Here is a 17,030-nt window from a genome sequence, read left to right as displayed (position 1 = left end):
CCCACTAGGAAACTCTAATTGAGATGACCCATATTGTTCTGGAAACCTAAGGAACAGGGATCCAACTTTGTTTTAGACACTTTCCTCAAATTATGAATGTAAGAACCCTAAAGGTTGAGTCAAAGCCACTGACCTGAGCTGGAATCCTGTTGGTACAGGATACATGAGTCCAGGCCAGTGATTTAGCTATAATTAATTCTACAAAACTTGAAAAAGTGCAATTAAAAATTTTAAGTGACCATAAGACATAGGGCAAAAAATTCTATGAGAAACACTAAGCCTAAAAGTGGCTACAACATGTTCATTTAAATTGGTAAAATGTAACTCCAAAAATCTGCCTAGCTAAGGATCCAAAATTTGGAAATGAATCAGTTGCGGTTATTTGACCATAACTTGAGTTCTAGAAATCCAAATGACATGATTCAAAAAGAGAAAAAAAACACAAAACATAGAGGAATAACTTCCATGATGGAAGTATGGCCAAACAATGGCCACAAATTGATCAAATTGATAGGTAGAGTTAAGACATTAAAACTGAACCTAAAGAAAGGTTCATAAGACAAATTATTTTATGGTAGGATTTTAATCCTAATATGTTGCTAAACACTAAATTACATAAAATAGGTATGTGGGACTCACTTTCCCACTACAAAATGACATGAAAAGTCTAATAAGAAATTACCAATGCTTAATTGCCCAAAGTAAACCTAAGCTTATGTATATTATTTGGATCGATTGGTATACAAATTAGGGACTACAGATAGCAGTAGCGCCTACATGAATGATCATTGATTGATAAAATATATCTAATATGATTGTTCTATAGGCTATATGCCTGTCCATTGGCCATTGTGCCTAATCTCATTTCTGGCTTTGAAAGCCTGTCCGCTGGCCTTGTTCCTGACATGACAGTTGTATACAGGGTAGACATATGGTTGTTTAACTAGTATACTCCCGTGTATTCAACACTTATGGTCTGTTATAGATTATTTGGGCACTGTTATAAATTAACCAAGACTGAAAATAAGAGAAATGAACAGAAAAGATACTGTTAAATTTAATTGTTCCCAAAGTGCAGAAAATTCATAAATGACTTAGATTTTATGAAATTAAGTATAGAATAATTATTTTACTTATTTAGTTACTTTCTTTAAAATTATGCACTACTATGCAATTTGCTTAGCGTTTTGGTTTTCCATCGCGTAAGTACTGGAGACCAGACACAGTCGCAGTAGTAATGCCCTGACCGAGATTGACCAGATTTTCCAGTGTCTGCTAGTCACCTCAGCAGTATTTATTTTGGTAGGGCCCATGTTATTAGATTTTGCATTTTGTTTATTGTACATAAGTAGATACAGTGTAACTCATTTTGAACATTGTAAATAAATTGTAATTATATTTTGAATTGTAAATAAAGCTTGTGAGCTTTTGTATATAAATTTCCATATGAATGAGTTATATTATTTTCTTGAAATTACATGAAAATTTGTGAATGACGTGATGCATAAGAAAATGAGTAGATTATGATTATATTGACAGGTAAATATTGGAATCCGCCAGATGCTAATAAAACAGAGGATGCTCTGTCTAGGTTTCCATAGAAATAAATTGTGATAAACAAAAAATTCCACACATAAATAAATGATATTTAAAATTAACAACGGACAGGACAAGATAAGATAGGGTGCTCCAGTACCGAATGTGGCACGCTTTACTCGGCTACACTATAGACACGGGTAAGGGGCGTCACAAAACTAATGGTATATATTTACGTCATACATATATAAGTGCTTTCATATTTTAATAAGATTGTCAACGTCTAGAAAATAATATTATTTGTTAAAAAGAGTAAGTCATTTCTTGGTTCCATTTGCTTCATGGAAAATATTTTCCTGAAAAGTATTTTTTGCATTTTTTAGCATTTAGAACACTTAGAAAAATGGGTTAACGGAAAATATTTTATTGGTCAACGGAAAATATTTTCTTAGTCAAAAGAATACTAACACTATTTTTAAGGAAAATGACTTGAGAAAGTCATTTAATGAACTTTAATAATTTTATTAAAATATTAAAACACTTATACACATGACATAAACACATACAATTAGTTTGATATTACAGCCAAACAATGGAAAACATTTTCTTGGAAAATGTTTTCCATATATGATATAGCACACCCAGAACCAAGTCAAAAAGTTAGCAGAACCAACATGACAGTCAAAAAGTTAGCACGGTCAATAAGGTATGAGAAGTAACTCGATCGAGTATCATACTACTCAGCTTGAACCAAGTATCAAAACAACTCAAACAAAATCTAGCCAAGCATCAACCCACATAAAAGCTATCGAACATTAGTTCACACACTTATCTAGCATAATTGTACAGCACCTAGCCAAGCACTGATAAGGAAAGTCAACCATTAAGGAAGATTCACAGGTGTGAATCTTGAAGTAAGAGTTGAGCATTTGAGATTCTCGCCACTGATCTCATAATGACTCTCCAAAGTCCTCAGACTATAAATTAGAGGAAAAGGCCCCAATCAAGTACGCTTTCTCTACATTACTAAAATTCTATCAAATTTTTACTTCTTTATATCCTTTAAGAATCAATCTCTAACTTGACCATTGGAATGACTGGCTGTTAGGCCATCGACCTCATCTTCTTTTTATCTTGCAAGTTGACTTAGCACTGGGACTGGTCAAAGAAGCTCACGACAATATCAATTGGTGCTGTTTGTGGGTAAAAAGCAAATAAATATCAGCTGACATCCTAAGAATCATTCATATCCAAAACTTCATTTTCTCAATTCTTTGTGTTTCATGAATTTAATTTTCCAATCTTGATCCTTTTTTTATTATTTTCTAAATTAATGGCAGTAAATCCACGTAATACCGAAAAGGGGTTGACCACCAATGTCATGGGGACAAATCCACCAATGACTAGGACTAATTACAACACCATGGGACATATTGCTTCCACCAATAAACATACTTTCCCACACAATGTGGGGGCTTAAACGTGGGCTGATCACTAAAATTAGCCCAAAGAGCTCACACCAGAGTAGGTTGTTTAGTGCATCAAAGAGATGGAGGCCCAGATCACTCTTCTAAAAGGACTAATCCTAAGTTGCAGTGCATCACCTAGAGCACCAAAAGGTGATCCGATTCCAAGTGCACCAGCTAGAGATACATTTCTTGCATTGCCCACCACAGTCTGAGCAACAGGTTCTAAAGTAGTAAGAGAACCTTGCTTGGCAAATGGCAATAAAAATAAAACAGAGCAAATCAAAATAGAAGAACAAGAAAAGGAGCCTAATGAGACCCCTCGGCCAAAAGTTGATTGGCAATTGTCAAAGCCATTCAGAGGTACCAAAAATAAGCTGAAGAGAAGAACTTTGGGATCAGGGACACCTTTACTCTATTTGAAGTGATCTTGGTTGAACAATGCCTGCCAAAATTCAAGCTGCCAACCCTTGACAAATATAAGGGGATGACTGATCCTTAGTCATATGGCCAATTTTCAGATAACCATGGTGCTGCAAAATGTGAAGGACTATTATCTCTGCCAAGTATTACTAACAACATTAACTAGATTAGCATAGAAGTGGTACTAGCCAATTCAATCCTTCCATCAGCTCACCACAGAGTTCAGAAACAAGTTTATATCCTGCATTCCCCTAAAAAAGCTCTCTTTGACCTCTAAAAAAATTAGACAATAGGAGAGGGAATCCATAAGGAACTACATTGCATGGTTCAATGCCAAATCAATACAGGCGGAAAACTTAAAACATGAGCCAACATGCAAATCCCTAAAGAAGGGAACAAGGAATGTCAAATTTGTAGATTCCTTGATTAAAAATCTACAATAAATTACTATCAGCTGATGAAGAGAACCCAGAAATACATAAGATTGGATGATGAACAACAAGCACTATGGGAAGAAAGAAAAATTAGAAAAAATAATGATAGAAGACAAAGTAAGAAATTATACACCCTTAAATGAAGCAAGATCTAAAGTCTTCATGTGGATAAAAAAGAATGATGAAAACATAAAATGGCCAAAGAGGCTCAATCCAGACACCTCAAAAAAAAAAAAAAAAAAAAAGAAGAGATAAGAGCAAGTTCAGCAGGTTCTATGAAGATTATGACCATATAATTGATGAATGCAAATAATGTAAAGATGAGATTAAACGACTGATAAGGGATGGTTGGCTCAGAAAGTTTGCCACTAAATATAGAAGTGACCAAACATCAGACAGATAAGGGACACCTTCCACAACAAAGACCCAGATAATACTGGGAAGGGTGAACTAACAAGTGTGATAAACGTCATCATCGGCAGACCGTACACTAAAAAAATGGGTAACAAAAGGACAGTCAAAGGAAGTAGTAACTAAGCAATCCTTGCAGTAGAAAGGAATGAACTAAGCTACAAGCCAATCACTTTTAGTCCAAAGGACCACAAGGTAAATTAGCCCCATTTGGACCTATTAGTTATATCTGCGGAGATGAGCAGATATACAGTTCACTGAGTCCTCATAGACAATGGAAACTTGGTTAGCCTGATCACCCAAGAGGTTCTATAAAAGCTCAAACACAATTAGGAAAACCTGGCAAAGGTTATGTACCCTTTGGTCAAACTCGTAGACAAGACAATACCTGTCCTTGGCATAATAAACTTGGTAGTAGTCCTGGGTGATGAAGGATTTAAGCATGAGGTCTACACTGAGTTCGTTGTAATGGATATCCCACTATCATATGATGTGATTCTTGATTGCCTAGTCTTGAACAACAATGGGATACTTATTAGCATGGAATGGTTGTGTATGAAGCTGCCTATACCAAAGTTCATGTACCCTTTGGTCAAACTCATAAACAAGACAATACCTGTCCTTGGCATAATAAACTTGGTAGTAGTCCTGGGTGATGAAGGATTTAAGCATGAGGTCTACACTGAGTTCGTAGTAATGGATATCCCACTATCATATGATGTGATTCTTGATCGCCCAGTCTTGAACAACAATGGGATACTTATTAGCATGGAATGGTTTTGTTTGAAGCTGCCTACACCTAGAGGGATAGCTAGTTTCTAAGGGAGCCAAAGGTCAGCATAAGAGTGCTATAAAAAGTCCACTACAATAGTTACTGAAATTACTCTATCGATCGAATTATTGGAAAAACTAGAAAGCCAGATATCACCCATACCAATTGATCTGGTAGCAGAAGTAGAACTAGTTGAAGGCAAGAAGATTTGTCTCGGCATAGCTCTAATTAGACAAAATAGAGATACAGTAATCCAAACACTAAAAGACAGGATGGGAACTTTTGTATGGTCGCTAAAGGAAACAACAAGCATTGATCCAATCATTATGACTCAGAAACTCAGTGTTGATCTAAAAGTAAAGCTCGTACAGTAGAAGAAGAGGTGCTTTGCACTAGAGCACCAAGAGGTAATTGCTGATAAAATTAAAAAATTATTGGGTGCAGGATTAATAAAAGAAGTGAAATACCCCACTTGGGTAGCCAATGTTGTCCTAGTCAAGAAGGCGAATGAAAAATGGTGAATGTGCATTAATTACACACACTTAACCAAGCCTGCCTAAAAGACCACTACACATTACCAACAATTGACAAACTCATAGATGCGACAGTCGGAAATGTCATAGTGCCCTTGGTGGATGCCATTTTAGGATACCACCAGATCAAGATGGATCCCAAGGATGAAGAAAAGACAGCCTTTATAATAGATGTTGGAGTATTCTACTATCGAGCAATGCCATTCAGATTAAAAAACGCAGGGGCCATATACCAATGACAAGTTGACAACATCTTTGGAGAATTAAAAGGGCGAATAGTGGAAATCTATATGGATGGGATGATCATCAAATAAAAAAGAATCGAAGATCATGCTCGAGCGAGGAATAACAGCAAACCCAAAAAAAATCTGAGTTATCGTGGACATGCATCCACCGAGCAATATCAAAGAAATCCAAAAACTAAATGGAAGTATAATAACACTCACCAGATTCATGAGTTGCTTAGCCTACAAATGCCTACCATTCTTCCAAGCATTAAAAGTAAGGAAGAAGTTCGAATGGGGTGAAGAGTGCCACTGACTCAAGAAATTGTTAGCTTGGTTCTACTATGAGAAGAAGCAGGCAAACAAAGGCCAATATATTACACTAGCCAAGTATTTAAGGGTTTAGAGCTAAACTGCCCAATCCTCGAGAAGCTAGCTTTCGCTATGCTATCTGCTACAATAAAACTCAAGCCTTACTTTAAAGCCTGCATTATAGAAGTTCGGATGAACTATCCTCTTTGAAAGATTCTACATTGACCAGAAGCATCAGGACGGCTAGTGACATGGTTAGTGATCCTTGGAGCATATGACATCCTTTATGTCCCAAGGACAGCGCTCAAAGCCTAAGTGTTGCTAGACTTTGTAGCAGAGCTTACTCAGATCCCTAATACTGATTGAACATCAACAAAAGAATAGTGGAATGCATGGGCAAACAAGGCTTAAAGTTCATTTAGCATAGGAATAGGAATTATCCTTGAAGGGCTGTACAAATCAAAACTCAAGTATGCAGCAACCAATAATATAACCCACCCAGAACTAAGTCAAAAAGCATGGCAGCTAATGTGGCAGTAAAAAAGTCAGCACAATCAATAAGGCATGAAAAGTAACTCAATCGAGCATCATGCTGCTCAGCTCAAACCAAGCATTAAAATAACTTGGACAAAACCTAGTCAAGCATCAGCACACATAAAAGTTATTGAACATTAGTTCACATGCTTATCCAGCATACCTAAACAATAACTAGCCAAGCACTAATAAGAAAAGTCAACCATTAAAGAAGATTCATAAGCGTGAATCTCGGAGTAAGGGCCGAGCATGCCGAGATTCTAGCCACTGATCTCACAACAGCTCTCTAAAGTCCTCAAATTATAAAATAGAGGATAATGCTCTAATTAGGTATGCTTTTTCTACATTACTAAGACGGTCAAATTTCTACCCCTTCATATCCTCTAAAAACCAATATCTAACTTGAGCATTAGAGTGGCTAGCCGTTAGGCTATTAACGTCACCTTCTTTCTATCTTATAGGTTGACATGACACTAGGACTGGTCAAAGAAGCTCACGATGATATCAATATATAAGTTTTTTTTCTATGAAATAAACAGAGCCTAAAAATGGCTTATTTTTCTTTGACCATAAAAATATTTTTCATTAATTCATTTTCCTGAGTGCCCTAAATCCTAAAAAATATTAAAAATTTTCCAAGAAAATATTTTTCACAAAACAAACAGAGCCTAAGATTGCAAGGTTTATTCTCAAGTTGATCAATATGAAGTGAATCAATACGAAGCACACAATTGAGATGCAAATGTGGGGAGATTTTGCTAGTGAGGATCGCATGGTTAGACAATAACATGGAAAGGAAGTATAGATTGTGGTAAATTTGAAACAAAAATTTGTACTTTCTTTTAATGGATTAATTGGAAGGATTATCCCACTAATTATAAGGTGATTCCACACTTTATGGAGCAAATCAAATATTGTGAGGAACAACTTGCTTTGTCTCGAGTGACTGAGGTTGAGTTAAACATAGGGCTAGATAAAAATTGTTATGTGTATAAATATATAGGGAAGCCTAGTTTAACTCTAATATATATATACATATATCACATTTAGGATGCACCTAATATAATAACTAAATACATATATAAGTGAATGCATGGGCATGCCAAAAATGGGGGTGTGCAATTGTTGGTTTGGTTCAAATTGAACCAAACCGAATTGCTAAAAATGAAGTACCAAAATCCTTTAAATTAAAATTGAATTGAACCAAAATGATAGAGGAACCAAATTAGTTAGGTTTAATTCGTTGATTCCTTACACAAGGCCAAAAGTTGCGTTTCACAAAAATGTTACTGTTTTTTCACTTCTCCTATCTATTTCCCAATCCCTCATCCCCAATCCTAGCCCAACCACCATTCATCCAAACACAAGCAACACTGAATAATCAGTTAATCATAGCAGATGAGTATGAAAGCTTGTTTACTTGAAAAGTCACTTGGTACCTATAACTTTAGTTGCATCCCATTTGACACCTATACGTTGTAAAAGTGTAACTATTTAATCCATTTGATTCATGAACATGGGAGCATGACTTATAAATACTTTAACATTTTGTTACATTTTCATGAAGTTCAGAGGTTCAATAGTTACACTTTGATAAATTAAGGATGTAATAGTTACATTTTTATAAAGTTAAGCAAGCATCAAATGCGATGGAATTAAAAGGTGAAAATATAAAGTGACTTTTGTATAAATTGAACAACCAAAAATGCTTTATGCCTAAAAATATTTTTGCATATTGTGCAGTAGGGGTGTTTGGTTCCGATTGTAGTATGGTTTCAGCTAAGAATTGGAATCGGAATCAAACTTTCAGTTTTTTGACTTTTACGAACTAGACTTGGAACCAAACTTTGGTTCTGATTTTGATTAGTTCTAAGCAATTTTGGTATGATTCTAGTTCTAATTTTGGTTCTATTTTGATTTCAATTTTAATTCTATTTTCATTTCAAATCTCAATTTTTACGCCTAAAATTACAATATGCTTGTGTTTATTTTCAAATAGAAAATACAATCTTAATTTTTTTTAATATGAAAATAATAATAATAATAATAATAATAATAATAATAATAATAATAATAATAATAATAATAAAACATTATTATTAATATAAAAATATATTTTTTAATAAAAATATTATATTATCTTTTATATGTTTTTTAATTATATAATCTTTAATTAATATATATATATATATATATATATATATATATATATATATATTGAAATTATAAAATATATCTAAAAATTCTATGTATAAAATCGATTTTTCAACTTAATTTCAGTTTTGTTTTTAATAAAAAATAAAAATAGAATCAAAATAGTAAATATAAGATCCGTTGAGTATGATTTAGTTATTATAATAACAGGTCCTATTGTCTTGCAATTATGCTGCGTTGAACACATTTTTCCTACTTTTGTAAATAATAAACAAAACAATTTGACAAATAAAATAATGAACATAAATATGATGCACACATTTTCCCACCATTATAAATATGATGCACATATTTTCCAACCTTTATGAATAACTAGTCTTTTATACATAACCTGTGCATCATATTTTAATAAATAGTGCTTTTTAAATTTATAATGTTAAAATATAATTATTTTATTAAAAATTTTAATATAATTTAAAAAAAAATAAAGAATTTAATAATACCTAAAATTCCATTGTTATATTACAATTTCATTAAAAATGTAATTATCTTAAACCATAAAATAATTATAATAAAAATAATTAAAAAAATAATAAAAGAATATAAGTTTTAATTTTAACGACACATTTTTAATAATTTTCTTCATTTGTAGAGTTTATACATGTCTTCTGATTTTTTTTTACGATATTATAAATTTTTATTGGCCATAGTATATTCATAATGTACATTATGTTAAAATATATATACAAAGTGTTCTTGCCTTTTTTTTTTTATTTATATATAAGAAGTAAAATTAAAAATTTTAACCCATCATGATTTCTTCAAACATAAAAATTTATTTCTAATATATAAACAACATGTTAAATTTTTTGTATATGATATTTCTCATTGATGCATTCATACATTTGTCTCGCATTAAATTCTCTCCAGCATACAATTAAAATAGATAATTATCTTTAGTAATTGTGAATTATAGATGTTTAACTAAATATTACTGTAATAATATATTCAGTCGCAGACGTATTTAAATAAATGAAGGGTTAATTAAACTTTTCTTTTGAAATATGTATATATATATGTTTAATATATATATATATATATATGAGTATATTTTTATTAAAAATTTTGATATTTATATTTATTTAAATTAATTCTTAATAAATTTAATTACCATATCTTTCTTAATGAAATTGAAATTAAATATATAATAAATATATATATTTTTATCCATCATCTCAGAGGGCCACAATGCAATTTAGCAGAAGATCAGTGAACAGATTGCAATCCCATCATTCCCAATCTGACTAATTAAAAAATGTAACACCCCGAAATTTTATTATTTATGAGTATTTTTGGTATTTTAATTTTATTTGAATTTTAGGAATTTTTTTGAGATTTTTCGGATTTTAAAAATCGGGTTCGATTTTTCGAAAATATAAACTTTGATGATTTTTAAAAATTAATTTAAAGACCACGTGGCAAAACTAAAAATATATTTGGAGTCTACGTATTTTTCTGAGTTTTATGGAATTTTTTCGGAATTTTTGGACCTCGTTTTCGGTCCCGAGGCAAAGTAAAAATTTAAAATTTTGTATCCTGAATCGAACCGGCCGAATCGAACCGGACCGGATCGGACCGGTCGAATCGGACCGGCCCTTTTCCTTTCTTCCTTTTTCTTCTCTCGCGCCTCTGCCTCTCGCTTTCTCTCTCTCTCTTCTCCACCCCACCGGCCGGCCCATCACCGGCCTGACCAAGCAGCCAGCGCGCCGCCTAACCCAAATACGGCCGCCGCTCAACGGAAGCGAACGCGCTGCGCCACGCGCCGCTTCAGCTTCCTCGGCCAAATCCGGCCGATCCGGCCACCGATTGGACCGGGTCTTGTGTCCAAAATCATCTACTCGGCGAGCTTTCCATAGACACCAAGAACGCCGAAATCCATTGAGCGGATTGTCCGATTTTAGCTCGAAGATTTTAGCCCATTTCGACTTTTGGGCTAGATTTCAAAAACCGTGAATCCCACGAGGAAACCGAGGCCACCAGACGCTCCATTCGCCGAGAGCTTCGCAACGACATAAATTTCGAATTTTTCCGACACCGCTTTTTGGTGGGTCCCACTAACTTCGCAGGTGTATTTTCGACCATTAAATGAGCTTAGAAAATTCTGAAAAATTTATGTACTAACCCCGTGTTATGGGCTTCGTGTAGGTATCCTCGATTCGGAAATTGACAGCTTGACCGGTCCGCAAAAATTCCGCCGCATGCACTGCACGAAAAGTCTCCGAATTGGACCGAGGTTTTGGCTAGCCCCCATTGTCGACGTCCCGAGCGTTCTCAAGTCGGAATCGCAAAGGTAAACCCGAACCTTGCTTTTTCGTAATTTTCTAGTGCTTAAAAAGGATTAAAAATCCATAAAATATTCGTGGTAGCTTAGAAAATTACGATTCTTTTGCAATAGCTTAGTAATATTGCTAAGGACCGCGGGCAAAGTTTTATAATTTTTAGAGCTTGTTTGGGCAGTTTTGCAAAAATGATCAATAATAAGGACTAAATTGAAATTTTGCGTATTGTGATGGATGATTGATTTGATGGGCGGAGAGGGCCGTGTGATATGACCGAATCGTTGATATATGGATTGTGAATATAGAAGTGCGTTTTTAGCCCTTTTGCAGTTGGGTAGGTCCTAGGTATAGGGGAGACTCACGGATTTTCGCACGACTTAGACGTACTTGATCTTTTTCTTTGTTTGTATTGAGTCAGACTGTATTAAATAATTGTAATATAATTGTCAGGTGAGCCGGGACAGCCTTCTTCCTCCGCCCAGCCGCCACAGTAATTTGTCGTCAAGTTTGTGAGTAAAATATTAATTTTAATTGTAATTTCGATATTATTATATGTTCAGCATGCCCATGCATCACTTATATGCATATATTTATGTAGTTAAACTCTAGGCACGAATTATGATGCATTGATAACTGTTAACGTGCCATGAGTGTTGTTGTGGTAATTTGGAGCAGTGTGCGTGCGTTGGTGTGCGTGTGATGTGGTGTGGACTATGGATAGGACGGGGTAGTCACGGCTTGAGTTCTTCGCTGGGACCCGTTCCTTCGAGGGGTAGTCACGGCTTGAGTTCTTCGCTGAGACCCTCGATTTGGTTTATTAAGCGAAAGTCCGGCTTGAGTTCTTCGCTGGCACCAGGTTGGATTTAAGAGAGCTGTATAGGGGATCAGCTCCCAATATGTTATGATTGATGCTACAGGGTGCGTGAGTGCTCCAAATTACCTTTTTGATGCTATGATGTGAAAATATTGATTATGTTGCATTTCACTCTACAGGGTGCATTAGTTCAGATAGTTATAGAGATTATAGTTAAGATTGATATTTTACTCTCTGAGTCGAACGCTCACTCCTGTTCAAAAATTTTTACAGGCCGCAGGAGGATATTTTATTCTGGGTTAACCTGCTTTTCTACCTCGCAGGTTGTTATCAATATTTGTGTAATTTTATTTACTCCTAGAATTTCCATATGTGTTAGCAGTAATTATTTGAATTTGGTCTGTAATATTATTATCATGTTGGACCTGTAAACTTAATATTCTATGTCTGTCTTGATGGATTGGATGAGGGAGCTGAGCTCCCATTTATTATTATGTTGATGAGTATGTGGAGGGTGAGCTGAGCTCCCCAGTTGACTATATATTGTGTTTACAGGTCGAGTGAGTCGAAAACTCCCCGTTGGAAAGTCCATTTTATGGCCGGACTCTGTCCGTTTATTTTCTTGATATTGGGCCCAAATGGGCTTTAGAGTTGGGTTAATGAACAGTTAGGCTTACTACGGGCCTCGGGGGCTTTAAGCTGGCCCAGGTCCTAGTGCCGGTCCGGCCCATAGGTTGGGTCGTGACAAAAAATAAATAAAAAAAATTAATGGGCTAATCAAAAGTCACTAGTAGTACAATTCTAATTTGAAATATTCATCCAATCTCTTTCTCATCTATGCAACATTCTCTTTTCATTGTTTATTTACTTGCACAAATAATTAACGTATATGTTAGAATAAAGAATATAATTATGCTAATTACTATAATTATGTTAACAATATATTTAAGAAATTCATATGTATAATTTTATAGTATTAATAATAATGTAATTCTTAATTTTTTATGATGTTCATTTAATATAATTGTAAGAAATTTTTATAATACTTTATTATGTTTTGACCCTAGAAAATTTTTTTATCCGCCATTGTATTATATTATGTACTTCACTAAGAAAATGAGCATACTAATTCTCAATATCTCATAATTTTGAGATATTAATATTAAATTTTTATTTGAAAATTTCTATGTGGATTCAAACTTGAACTTATTTTGTAAAAACCTCATAAGATTATAAAACCAAATAAAATTTAATAAAAAATAAAGAAAAGACAACTTCTTCAAAAATAATTAATAAAAATACAATGTCTTTAATTGGTTATTTTACTTTTAATTTAATTTAGGGGAAATTATCAATTAAATCCTATACTTTTATGTTTTTCTAATCACACCCTACAATTAATATCTCCTAATGGAAATGTCATGTCAGCATTGGCAATTTTTTAGTTTAGGGTGGAATTGCAAATTTTTAAAAGTTTAGGATTTTTTTTTTAAATTTCCCCTAAAATTTATAAGATTTTTTTATTCATAAAAAATATTTACGTTATCATTGACAAAATTTTAATGTCAATTAAAATATTATTAACACAAATATTTATAATATTTTTTTTAAATTACTAATGGACCTAAAATATTAATAAATTAAAATGATAATGAAATTAAAATAAATAAAATATTAACAATTAGTTTCTTTTAAATCTTTAAAATGTATTTTAAAATTTTGGATGTTGCAATATTCATATAATAACTTAAAGATTGAATAATCGTCTATTACTTATCGTTAAATGCGCAAACTCATTTAAAAAAATAAAGAGATTTATAGATTTGATATGTTATGTAATACTAGCCACCCGAGGTGGGCGGGATAGGTGTTTGGAGTTGGGACATCTGTCAAAGAGAGGAGAGAGATGAGACTAACAATATAAGGGAAGAGAAAATGGCTCACAGGGAGGGGTTGCTGTCACAGGCAACTACCAAAGCCAAAGTTTACAACTTCAATCATCAAAGATCCTTTTATATAAAAAGGGAAAGAAATCTCACTTTGTCCTATTTTTCTCCTACCGACACTCTAACATTTGACCTTTACTCTCAAAAATAGCCTCTCCCACTCTCCTCCCCCATTCTCCTAAATCTTCCTTTTCCAAGTAATTTACACACCCAAAGGCTTCTTCAAGCTTCATTAAAAGAAAGAAACCTTCGTCTCTTTTCATTTCTCACTTTAGGTCTAATAAAAGCTAAAGGGAGATAGTGATTCTAAGCTAACCCTAAGAGTTTTGAGTTAAGTAATTAAGCTCTCTACACTCTTTTCTTCCTTCTTAGATGCATTATGCAAGTGTAGAAGGGTTTTAATGAGTTTTAGTTAAAAGAGATAAAAGTTAGGGTTTAGGGTAAAATGTTAATAAAACCTTAAATTGAGTTAAATAGAGTTTATTTAAGTTGTTTTATGGCTATAGTACTGTGTGCCAGCTTAAAGAAATGAATGGAACTTGTTTAGGTCTTGAAATAGCAACAAGACACAAAACTTAGATTGAGTATCACAGGTTATGAAACCTAGCTTCAACCATTGAACTGCAATTTGGTCGCCAAAAAAAAAAAGTTTTTCAAATGTGACGATCATTACCTCTTAAATTTAGGATCCACAGTTAAATGATTTTATTAATCCCTAATTTAACTCTTTACAGGGGACCTACTACTTAGCCATAGTAGGTCCATAAAGAGTCACAAATATAGATCACTTGTGGCTGATTTACCCATCCATTTCAAATGGAGACAATATTTAATTGCAAATCGACCCCTCTTTGTTACATGCAAATCTGCCATTGCATGTATTGTATACTTTTAACCCATCTAAATCAGTATAGGAAAGAAAAGTCTAATATGAATTTTTTTTTTTCTAAAAAAAGACATATATATACACATTTTTGTCTTGCTAAAACCTTGCTTGCCCCACACTGCGATATCTACGTTCTTTATATATATATATATATATATTTATTTATTTATTTTTATATAACAAGGAAAGGAATTATGTTCATTTTTTATAGGGTCCAATGTGAGTTGAATTAGGCAGGAGAGATCACATGTGTCTGCGGTTCTCGTGATCTCCCTGATACTTCAGCAGGTTATTTGGGCGATTCAATCATACTATATATATTATATATTAAATTAAAATTTATTAACTATTTTTATATCTATTAATAAAATATCATATCCATTTACACATGACATTTGTTTACTATTTTGGCATTGTCCTTTTCCAAAAAACAGGGAAATGGATAGAAGTACACTTAGCAGCTCCAAAGTTCAAATAAAACGTATATGAATTTTGGAAAATTTTTATGCAGATTAGGTTATTATAAATTCAAGATATGATATATATGGCAGTTCACATAATAAAAGAGTTAGCATTATTATCTCAAAAGGCCTACTCAAATTTTTAAATATTTTCATAAAAGTTATTAAATTTTAATTTTTTTTATAAAATTTATTAATTTTTAATTTAATTTCATAAAAATTATTAACTGAAAATTAAAAGTAACTTGTCAATTATTTTAAAAATAAAATTACCTAACTAGTAGTTGCTGATAGAGAAGAAACAGAGAAAGGAGAAAGATTTGACGGTGAGGGGATAGCTCGATACATTTTTATGCATCTTAATTTTTTTTTTTAAGAAACTAATAAATAAGGTAATCTTATTTCTAAAATAATTTACAAGTTAACAAGTTAATTTGGAAACCTTCAATTTCCTGGAAAACCTTCAATTTCCTGTTATAGTAATTTTTATAAAATCAAATTAAATTTAAGTGAATTTTACAAATTATTAAAAAAATACCGCATTTGTTGTAGATTCTTTTATATATATATATATATATATATATATATATATATATATATATATTTTTTTTTTTTTTTTATAGGTGTTCTCAGTCTAATGGATTGGGACTAATCCTGTTCATGCTTGTCAATTCACTAAGGAGTAAATGGCTCCAAATGGCTATCTTTTCCATCCACATTTATTGTAGAAATTAATGCAATTATAAAGTTATTGAATTAGTTCAAAGAATGAGTCAAAATTTAAAAAGATAGAAGCTGATTGTTACTAAGTCAAAATTCAAGAATGAGTAAAAAAATGCACGGAAACAAACCAGAAGCAATTTTAATCAACCAAACATAGTAATACGCTTATAATTAAGTACAGGCTAAGAATAACAAGATTAAAAGCGGTGAAATTATCTCCGAAGAACTCTTGTTCTCGCATACATTCTCTCCAAAGAATGTGATCCGAAATCCACTGATTTTCTTCTCATAAAACCCTTAAAAGCATTTTTTTTTAATTTTTCCGTTAGTTGGTTTGATATTATCTTTAAGCTAAATAACCAAAAAAATTCAAACTTTTTTAAGTTTTTTTAATTTTAACTAAACCTTTGATTTTATTAATTTAATCTTCAAACTTTCATATTAATTTCTATTTTGGCAATTAATTTAATTGGATGATTCAATTAACAAAAATATAATTCAAACATTTTCCTACATTATCAACATTAGCCCAACCTTTTGTCTCTTAAATCAATTTTAGCAATATTCTAAAATTGATGATCATTTTTAGTAAATCAAATAAAATATTATATTAATTAATTTCTTTTTTATATATATACACACTCATAAGTTATCTTGAAAGTTATAATTAAGTATTTTTAATTGAATTATTTAAACAAATTTTTTAGGTTTTTTTTTTCTTTTTTATTTATTAAGCTTTATTGCATGCCTTGTGACTAACAAATGAAAGGAAATTCAAATAATCTCCTGCAATTACTCTTCAGATTATTCAAAAAAAAAAAAAAAAAAAACCTTAACAAATGAAGTTTCTCGATAAAAATTACAGCAAATGCAAGGCATGAACTTGAGTCCAATAAGAGTTGGCTTGGGCAGAAAAGGTCACATGTGTCTGCTGCTCTCATGTTCTCCCTGAGACTTCAGCAGCCCATTTCGATATATATATATATATATATATATATAATTTGAGTATTAAAATCCATTAAATGTCCATTTAAATCTCTTAGCTATTAATAGTACATATAA

The sequence above is a fragment of the Hevea brasiliensis genome, chromosome 14 (assembly GCF_030052815.1).
Source record: "Hevea brasiliensis isolate MT/VB/25A 57/8 chromosome 14, ASM3005281v1, whole genome shotgun sequence".
NCBI lineage: Eukaryota > Viridiplantae > Streptophyta > Magnoliopsida > Malpighiales > Euphorbiaceae > Hevea > Hevea brasiliensis.
Note: the sequence above shows the minus strand (reverse complement) of the source record.